The 10,548-nt window shown below is 44.7% G+C and overlaps 1 long non-coding RNA gene across 1 annotated transcript; it reads right to left on the bottom strand.

Annotated features, from left to right (window-relative positions):
* Positions 1 to 8,011: 8,011 nt before the first annotated feature.
* On the bottom strand, positions 8,012 to 9,277 carry LOC140731924 (uncharacterized). The gene is made up of 2 exons (XR_012099941.1): positions 8,668 to 9,277; positions 8,012 to 8,550 (listed from the first exon to the last, which is right to left on the bottom strand). It is a non-coding gene; the product is annotated as an uncharacterized lncRNA (long non-coding RNA).
* Between the last annotated feature and the right edge of the window lie 1,271 nt (positions 9,278 to 10,548).

The raw sequence follows: 10,548 nt of genomic DNA, 5'->3' as shown, positions 1-10,548 counted from the left end.
TGTATTCCTTGGAGTTTAGAAGAATGAGGGGGAACCTCATAGAAACATTTCCAATGCTGAAAGGCATGGACAGAGTGGATGTGGCAAAGTTGTTTCCCATGGTGGGGGAGTCTAGTATGAAAGGGCATGACTTAAGGATTGAAGGGCGCCCATTCAGAACAGAGATGCGAAGAAAATTATTTAGCCAGAGTGGTGATGAATCTGTGGAATTTGTTGCCATGGGTGGCAGTGGAAGTCAAGTCATTGGGTGTATTTAAGGCAGAGATTGATAAGTATCTGAGTAGCCAGGGCATCAAAGGTTATGGTGAGAAGGCAGAGGAGTGGTACTAAATGGGAGAATGGATCAGCTCGTGATAAAATGGTGGAACAGACTTGATGGGCTGAATGGTAGACTTCTGCTCCTTTGTCTTATTGTCTTACACCTTCCAATCCTATGTCATTCCTTTCTAATGATTTAATATTATTTCTTGTACACAGGGCCACACCACTTCATTTGCATACTAGCCTATCTTTCTCATACACCTTATATCCTTGGATGTTCAGCTCCCAATGACAGCCATTCTTTAACTAAGTTTCACAAATGGCCACAATGTCATATTTGCCAATCTGTAGCTGAATTTCGAGATTGTCCATTTTATTCCTTATGCTGCGTGTATTTAAATACAGCACACTCCACAACTCTATTGCCCTACAACTCATGCCACTGGCGTTGATTAAGCTTTATCTCTTGCCTGTTCTTCCTATAATCTCTGTCTACGCTATCACTCCGGTTCCCATCCCACTGCCAAATTCGTTTAAATCCTCACTAACAGCTTTATTAAATGTGCCCGCAAGGATATTGAACCCCTTTGGGTTCAGGTGTAACCCAGCCCTTTTGTACTGGTTGTACCTCCCCTGGAAAGGGCCTCAATGATCCAGGAATCTGAAGCCCTGCACCCTACGCAAGTCTCTCAGCCACACATTAATATGCCTGATCATCGCTATTCTTTCATCGTTAGCACATCGCGCAGGCAGCAATCCTGAAATTACTAACCCAGAGGTTCACGGGAGTCTGTGTTGGCAATGTTTCTTTTTATGTTCCATGTCAATGCATCGGATGACAGTATTGATGGTCCTGTGGCCAAATTTACACATGAAGTCAAATAGTGAAAGGCCTGGAAAGAGAGGTCATGGAGGCCTATAATATCTGGTTAATACAATGTCATTAATATGACTTGAACATATGAACTACAGGCTTACTCCGTGGCTTGAGATTCTAAATTGGAGAATGGTGCTTTATTCACAAAATCCTCATAGCCCACAGTGACTGTACACTGATCCCAGAAATGGAATCCGCCACCCCAGCTCCACAGAGCACTATGTACTGATTGCAAAGCTATGAAGTTGCATGTGAATAGCCTCCCCTCCCCAATCTCAACTGGTTCTGCTTCACCAGCAGACTGGGACATCTCACATCTCACTGTCTCTGTCAGGCCATTAAACTGTGAACAGCTGTGGTCAGGGACTGATCTCTGGGGTACTCCAAACGCTACCTCCTTCCAGTCTGAAAACGACCCACTCATCCAGCCACACACTACCGGCAGTTTATCGATTTCCAATGAAAAAGCCTTAGAACCAGCTCCTGAGGTTCAATAACGTTGCTGACTCTGAGTTTACCACCGACGAATGCCAGGAGGGACATAATAATCAGAAAGTCTCTAGTCGCTGCCATGTAAATAAAATAGTAGGTGTGTGGTGCATGCTCAGAATGCGAAGGAGACAGACAAACTGAGCCAAGTCACAGACTGATGAAGGGGAGGAATGATCCTTTTTGATACAGAGAGGGAAGCAGAGAGTTTGATATTGTGCCTGATGCCGGAACTGTAGCCAGTTAGAAGATGAAGTCTTGTTCCTCCAAATTGCTGTGAGCTGTGACAATTTTTTTTTATCAGAAGGCACCATGGAGACTAAAATTATCTGAGTTGAATTGTTGTCCTTCACCCACTGATGTGCTTTGTAAACTTTTAACAGTGTAGAAAAGTGAAAGGATTTGTGTATGGGAATCACAAACACAACAGCACATTAGTTCCGCTGTATCTGTCAGTTCACCAGCGCTTGAATGCCACCGATCCTTGAATTTGGCAGCAGAGATGCTGGAGAAGACAGCGCCCCACTCGCTACAAGGAGAGCCCGAACACGTGTCCATGTCAGTAATCTGATGGGATACATTGCCATGGGGTTGATAGCAGTGAGATGTCATTCACTGGCTCTCATTGTGGAAGGGATTCAGTTGGCCATTGCAGATACACCAGCAGCTTTGCACTGGGAAGCGGTCATTCACCTGATCTGTGTGTGGGAAGAGACTCATTCAGTTAACCCACCTCGTGATGCTCCGGTGAGTGCACAATATGTAGAGGCCACATTTCTGTCCGGAGTGAAGCAAAGATATTTACTCAATCATCCCAGCTGCTGCAACACCAGCAACTTCACATCAGGGAGGAAGTTCAGATAAGCTCTATGTTGAATGTTTAACCATCATGGTGACTGAATGCAGCTGCAGGTTCATGAGGGACCATTATTGTCAGAATCTGCAGTTCTTGTGGCTGCTGATAGCACCCAGGGCTGAACCCTGGTCACTGAGCATTGGAGGTTTCTGTTCTCTTGATGTTAGCCATAAACTAGACTGGTGTTTAATATTGTGGATCCATGAAAGATGAATCAGTTCTCTATAAAATCCCATGTTGCAGGTACTTATTGTCTCTGCCAAACTCACAATGTACACTGGAGTGGCCACTCGGCCCATCTGGTCCCTGCCCATGTTTCTGTTTCATATCAGTATATCAAAATCTATCCCTGCCTGATGGGGCCTAGAGTTTACAATGAGTAGGAAGAAGATGAATCAGACCAGCAGAATGTGGCTACAGATGAAAGATCAGAAACATTTGGATACTGGTTGATTGAAAAATAAGGTGATTAACTTCTACAAAATACTGGTGGTAATCAACAGATCAGGCACCAAACGTGGAGAGGAATAAATAGGCAACATTTAGGACGAGCCCCTTCAGCATGCCTAGACTGTGTACTCCTCTGCTTAGTTGCTGCCTGAACTGCAGAATTCCTCATTCATTTTGTGTGTGTGTGTCTACACTTCCAGCAACAGCAGAATCTCTTGTGTTTCATTTCTGCATTTTTAAGAAGGTTCTACTTTAGCATTAGACATGCGGAAAGTTTGCTGATATTAAGTGTATTGTCTATTGGAGCTTTTCTCTGCATTAAAAGAGCTGCTGAGTTTTCTACACACAAAAAACTGAGGTATGGACATGGAACCGGTGGTTGCAACCACCAGTTCCAGAAACTTTTAATGGCACTATGATCACCCAGAAAGCTCTGCGTAACAATTCTTGCTGTCCCTGAAGCACTGATTGATCAAATGTGCAGGCATTGGGGTAGTGGATGCTCCAGAAGCAGTACTCAAAAGGCCTCGAGAAATCGACTCCAGGTAAGATTTTCAACACCAACTTTGGGACAATTGCTGTGAGCTCCAGATACTGTGGCCCGAAATCCCAGGACTCTGCCCTCTCTCTCAGCCCCATGATCCTTAGATGTGCCTCGGGGATCTTCCACTTGATGAGGGAATGGACTGAGCTGAGCTCCTGATATCTAAATACTATACTTGATCTTAGCCAAAAGACCGAGAAGCGATACCAGATATCTAAATGCAAGGATTGGGAACTCAGAGAAAGGGAACAAAATCTTTTACATCACCTGTTCAGAAAATCACCTTTCTTCCATAATCACAAACAAAAGAAAATCTGCAGATGCTGGAAATCCAAGCAACACACACAAAATGCTGGAGGAACTCAGCATTAGTGATCTTTTCCATAGATGCTGCCTGGCCTGCTGAGTTCTTCCACCATTTTGTGTGTGTTGCTTGTTCTATCTCCTCATGTTCTGGACATTTCTACCCGTGAGAACATGTTTTGTCCCATTCTCTCAGGGAAGATAATGATAACAAAAACCTTTGCCCTGGGCAACAAGTACCTTTCACATCACAAATGAGACAGACTACTGCCCTTCCCTTCATATTCATTGGCATCGCCAGCACTGAGTTCACCACTGTCAGTCACCCGGAGGAGGGTTCAGGGGAAATATTTATGTACAATACAGAAACTGGTGTTACCTGTGTGTATTGTGGCAATGCAGAAGTTGCTGGCGAATTTGCAAGTGGGAGGAAGTGGAGTGATATTTGAAAAACTGACTTTTTAAAGCGTCATTTAGCAAGCAAATCAGATATGGACAGTGTGCAAAATCTGGAGTGAGAAAATCCTTCATAACCCTCTACAGGCCTGCTGCATAGGTTGTGTGAGAGTGCAGATGAACTTGATCAAACCCAGAGGATATCAAAGTTCTTATTAACAGTTATTTACTAGCTGTTGAAATTAGTACCTGTCTAAATAAAATTCAGTGGCACATGTTGTTGTCACTGAGTAAAAATTGCACAGCACAAGATTTTTTGGTACAGCGGTCATTACAAATTAGACGGAACATTGGTGGGAAGGTGGGGAGACTGCCAGTGTCCTTGATACCCTCACCAACAAGATGTGCATCCAGCTTCAGCTTGTTACCCTGCACATTAGGGAGCTGGAGCTGGAAATGGATGAATTCCAGATCATCTGAGAGTTGAAGGGGATGATAGATATGACATGAAGAGAGGTGAGCTGCACCCAAGGTACAGGACACAGGAAACTGGGTGAGAGTCAGGAAGGTGAATGAGGTTAAATAGCCATCGCAGAGTACTCTTGTGGGCATCCCAAACAACAGGTAGACCACTTTTGAAACTGTTAAGGGGGATTACCTCAAAGGGGAATGTCAAAGTGCTGACTGGGGGATTTGTTACTTAGGGAATTAAAACTAGCAGAGGTCAAATATCCTAGTGGTAAGGCTTGCTAGTGCTAGTCTGTGGTGGTGTGGGGGTGTGTGGTTAAATTAAAGTTGCAGGGGGATTGGAGTCAGAACGCCTGAACAGATACTGGAGAGGGTGAATTGAAATGACTTATATACTTCATATAATGAGGAATGGAAATCTTTACATTACTTCTGCATCTAAATGTGCAATGTGTAATACACATTGTTGGTCCTGCTGAACAAGATCACACCTCATGGTATTACAGGAAAGATACTACTATTGATCAAAGATCAAATTCTGAACAGGCAGTGAAGTGGCAGATGAAATACTGCATAGGGACTGCGGTCTACAGTCAGGGACTCAAGGTTCTCTCAGCATAATGTTGCATGAGCATTATCAGCAAAACATCCTGATACAATACGGGTTTCATTTTGTTACAGACAACATTACCATTTTGGTACTACAAAGTACATTTCCACAGTGGTGGAAGTGTCCCGACACCCCTCGCCGTCTCTGAAAACCCTTCCAACTCCTACACCACTCCCTATTTCTGTAAACCCCTCCGACTCCTACAGCATTCACCATCTCTAAAATCCCTTCACCATCCACCCTGGTGTATTCAGGGGACAGCTGACGCGTGGAAGACACTGTCCGTGCCAGGTGACAGGGTTCATAAAACACCCTCACACTTTCTCTTTGTAAATTTACTGATCTGCATGGCTATCTTGACTAAACCTCTTCCCACTTGACGCCTGTTTAAAAAAAACTATTCCCTTTTCTTAGTTCCTTTGTCTCCACCATATCTGTTCACAGGGTAAGATTTTCCTTTCTGGGACACCAGAGATGGTCTCCTCATTCATAGAATGTGTTTCCCTTCCTCCACCATTGATGCTGATCTCAGTCCAATCGGTTCTATTTCCTGAAAATCTGCCTTTACTCCATCTTACAGTCACCTCAACATTGGCAGAGTCCCTCTTGCCCTTACCTGCAGCCTCATGAGCCTCCACATCCAAGGCATCATCCTCCACAACTTCTCTCATCTCCAACAACCAAACACACCTTTATCCCACTGACCCCCCCCCCCCAACTCCACCAACTTTCTGCTTTCCACAGATATTTCCCTGTCCATTCGCCCCCTCCCCACCAATCCCTTTCTTGGAACATGTCCTTCCAAGCGAGGGAAGTGCTACACGTTCCTATTTACCTCCTCCCTCAGCTCCATTCAGATCCATTCAGGATCACAGGATCCAGGTGTACTCATCTACTGTATCCGGAGCTCCCAGTACGGCCTCACGTACATCAGTGAGACCCGATGGAAATTTATTAGAAATCAGGGAGTGAGATGACATTATTTTCCTTGAAGCAGAGGAGGCATCAGAGGTTTCTGTGAAAAAAAAGTGCAATTAAGAATGAGTGCTGTGGTGTTAAACATTCCTCCGTAACATTTTTGTCCAAAGCGACGGATAAGTGCAAGCTGTACTGTAAATTCGTGTTGACTATTTTTTTCCATTTAATTCTTATGCAAAAGGCTAAAGTAACAAATGAATGGCATTTTTGCCGATTAGGTCTAGAGTGTCCCCAGAACCTGTCCCACTTTCTCAGACCGAAGACCCTGGCAGTGGCGAGCGTGGGAATATGCTGGAAAGCTGAAAATAAAAGGTAGGATGAGCTAATAATTGGTAAGAGTCGGTGTCGTGGGGTGCGGGTGTCGGGGAGTCAAGTCCTGTGCTGTGTTTCTCTTGGGTTCGAAACCAGATTTATTCTCCACGCTGCCACTTTCTCCGATGATCATTGGTTCTGTAGAGTCAAGATCGAAAATATTGCAAGCACCTCCGAGAAGAACTTAGATATGTTGTTTGTTAATTAGTTGAATAATTGACGCGAGCGGATATTTCGCTGGGCTGATGAACTGCTCTCTGAACTTGGACTGAGTTACCCCATTAATAAACGTGTTTTTGCAGCAACTTAATATTATCAGCATGTCTCCGGTGTGTTGAAAAATGTATTCAGAATCATTGTAATTATTCTAACCCAATCCGGCAATAGTGTAATAAAGGAATTCAGCAACACAGGATGATGAAGCCTCTGGAGATGGTGAGAAATAAGATCACAGGCCTACTCATGCTCTCCATCTCCGGGTCACTGCGGTTCTCCGCCTTGCTCTGACCCCTCAGCCCCTTACCAACGCGACTAGTCACCAAAATGTATCTGACTGTCAGAGTGTTGAACAGCAGTATTAATGTGAACGGGAGTACTGTAATGGCATTAGGATGATAGAAAGCCAGTTATGTCCCACCCACCTGGGATCCGTATTGTAGCCCGGTATTTCAATACGGTCCCTGGGTTATGAACGAGTTCTGTTCCTGTGTCCGTCTTTAAGTCGGATTTGTATGTGTGGTGAACTACATATACCTGTCTGGACACCTCCCCTGCTGACTGCTCCTGTGGCTCCTCCCACAGACCCCGGTATAAAGGCGATTGGAGCCACAGACCCTGCCTCAGTCTCCAGGATGTTGTATGATGGTCACTTGCTGCTTGTGCTTTCTTCCAGCCAATAAAAGCCTACCTTAACCCACGTCTCAGAGTTATTGATGGTGCATCAGTATGTAAGTTGGAACAGGTACATTCGATATTATTTGGAGTCAGTTAGTCAAACGTTTGTTTTAGTATATAGTATATATTTTACTTTTCTATGCATATAAAACACTTAAGAAATGTATTTATTTCAATAATTAAATGACTATGTTGCTTAGTAATAATTGTAACTTTCATCAGGGCAGGGCCTTTCACATGCTCCATTATTCTCACTTTATCCTTTAAAATTGTTCCGATCATTGACCAACTGTTGCCTAACGCTTTTCTAATGACTGATGGCGTTTCACCTCTTTCTGATCACTTTATTATTTCCACTTTATTTTCAATCGTGATTGTTTTCTTTTAAGGGAACAGAAAACTGCAGATTCAGCAGCAGCCACGGGCGGCAGGTCCTCTGCTCCCCCGGGTCCTAAATTCTACTCGCACTAAGGCAGGTTAAATGGGACAAGTAGGGGTAGTGCTGACTGGAAGGGGCGGGGGGGGGGGGGTCAAGGTGAATCTTGCTAAGAAATATTTAAGCCAAATACAAAGTTACACACTCAACACAGTTTTAATGGCAACGACTTGATATGGCGGACAGCATCGTGATCTGACTTAAAATGGCGGATGGCGTTCTTCTCCCTCCATTTGTAAGTACGAGTTGTTCGTAGTCGGACATTCTTAACTCAGGGACTGCCTGTATCATCAATAACTTTCACAGGACAATATATAAAGAATCTGGGCACATTATTAAAACAGAACAGAACGCCGGTTGTTGTCAGAACCACAGCCGCAGTTTTCCCGGTGCAATATTTCGTTTTCCACTTCTGGCGACAAATCGATCAAACGCAAAGCTGACGATGAACCAGACAGAACAGTCTGTGGCTGCCTCTCCCAGGGCAGAGATCACAGTGCACACGGGGGTGATGTCCAGGAAAGTCCGGGGAAGTAATAATAACTGAGCTGCCACCATATCACCGCAAACATGATGGTCAGTAGATCCGCCGCTGTCACGGCCACCAGGTAGCGAGTGGTGCGGGTGGAGAGGCCGCACTTTCCCCGGGACAGGATCACCATCGTCACTAAATTCACTGGGGAAACAACAGAAAGAGCGAATGAGTTACTATCTGTCTGCTCCGTGGGTCTCGGAGCTGGAGAGCAGCTCATTCCCGGAGGTTTAAAACGCGGAAGGCGGGGATCGCCAGTACCTCAAAGTTGCCCATGCCGGGAGAAACATTACGGTCCGAGGCACTGCACGGAGAGTAGGGTTCGGGAAGGAGGCAGAGAACACTTTGGAAAATCAATGTAAATCTCTGCCCATCAGGTTTCTGACTGATATGCAAAACCGAGAAAGCCTCGGCAACTTTCTCAGCGATAGTGATTCCCGCGATCCCCTCATATATGTTCATACTGTTCGGTACCGCTCAGCCCCGCTGTCTCCGACTTTATCCAAGGACAGTTTCCAAAGCTCGTTGTAGATTTATTTCCCCGTTCGCGGGCATTGATCTCCTCCCTCGGCTTCCGCCCACATGGACCCAGCTCGGCTCGCTTCTGACACTGGTCTTTGTGTCACTTGTCACATGTTTGAGAATGTATAGGGTATGGATAGTAAGTTTGCAGCAAGTAAGTTCAAACAATTACATTTTTTAAAAAAACAGTATAAAAGTAAGTAACTAGTAAGGATATCGGAGGAAACCTGTATAAACATTCCCCTCCTTACTGACTTCCCTCTCCAGCCCATCTTCCCTCTCACTCACTCAGGGTGAAAGGTGAAATATTTTCAGGGAATCTTAAGGGAAATTCTTCACTCAGAGTTTGGTGAGAGTGTGGAATGGGCTGCCAGTGGAAGTGGAGGATGTGGGTTCGATTTAGACACTAAAGAGACATTTGGGTGAGGACGTGGATGGGAGGTGTATGGCGGCTATGGTGCAGGCAGTTGGAACTAGGCAGTAAAAATAAAAACAGGTCGGCATTGACTAGAAGGGCCGAAGGGCATGGTTCAGTGGTGTTGGGCGCTGTGACTCTAATAATATTCTGATTTGTAACTTCCACAGTCAGTGCTTTGCTGCTAATGACTGAACCCAGAAATTTACAGTGGGTGAAGAGGCAGCCCATTGACTGTTCCCGTAGTCAAAGTCACTAGGACGTCCCATCACTGAGCAGGTATTGTCTTCTCCATTCTCTTTCACTCAATCTGTCACTTAACAAGTTCACTGTTTACAGGACATTACAGAACTCACAGAGAAGGGAATCCTGACAGAGGATTCCCTACTCTTCCTTAGCCTGGTGATGTGGAGTGGCTCCCAGTCCCAGGGAGTGATGTGGGAATCCTTTGTGAAAATGAGGAATGGGTTGGCAAAGTTGGACAAAATGCTGAAAGAAGTTCTGGGGCTCGGTACGGTAAAACAACACACTGAACTGACAATCACATTGAAACATTGTAGACTGAACAATGTTACAGAATATAGAATAGAATAGAACAGTACAGCACAGGAACAGGCCCTTCGACTCTCAATGTTCTTAGCTCCCTGAAAGTGGCCAAGTGAATTAATCATCAAACAGACAACTAAACTAATCCAATATTCAGATGCAGTATTGATATCCCTCATTTTTCCTCACATTCATGTGCCTGTTTAAGAGTCTCTTTAAAGTCCCGACTGTAACTGCCTCTACCAATCCCCAGGTGTTGATTCCAGGCACCAACAAATCTGTGTAAAAGAACTTGCCTTTCACATAGAGGTTGCCTTTCTCATTTGAACTTGCTTCCTCTTGCATTGAATGCATGCCCTCTGGTATTGGACATTTCAACCCCTCAAAAGAGATACTGTCTGCCTACTCTATCTATATCTCTCATAATCTTGAAAACCTCTGTACAATGTCCTGTGTATGTTATTCAAAATGGGGTCTTTGGTTTGTTACGAGTAGGAATGCTTCTTTGTCTGATAAATGTTTCTCTCACCGTTGTTTCGCTTTAGAATGGCTGATATGGTAATTGTATTCATTTGTTAATCAATGGGGAATGTTATTGTGTTTTGTGAGGCTGGGAACTTGGGGGAGGGGTTGCGCGGGCTGGGAGTGTGAAGGCAGTC

Source organism: Hemitrygon akajei, chromosome 8 (genome assembly GCF_048418815.1).
Source record: "Hemitrygon akajei chromosome 8, sHemAka1.3, whole genome shotgun sequence".
In the NCBI taxonomy this organism is placed as follows: Eukaryota; Metazoa; Chordata; class Chondrichthyes; order Myliobatiformes; family Dasyatidae; genus Hemitrygon; species Hemitrygon akajei.
Note: the sequence above shows the minus strand (reverse complement) of the source record. Positions and strands in the feature narration are given on the sequence as shown.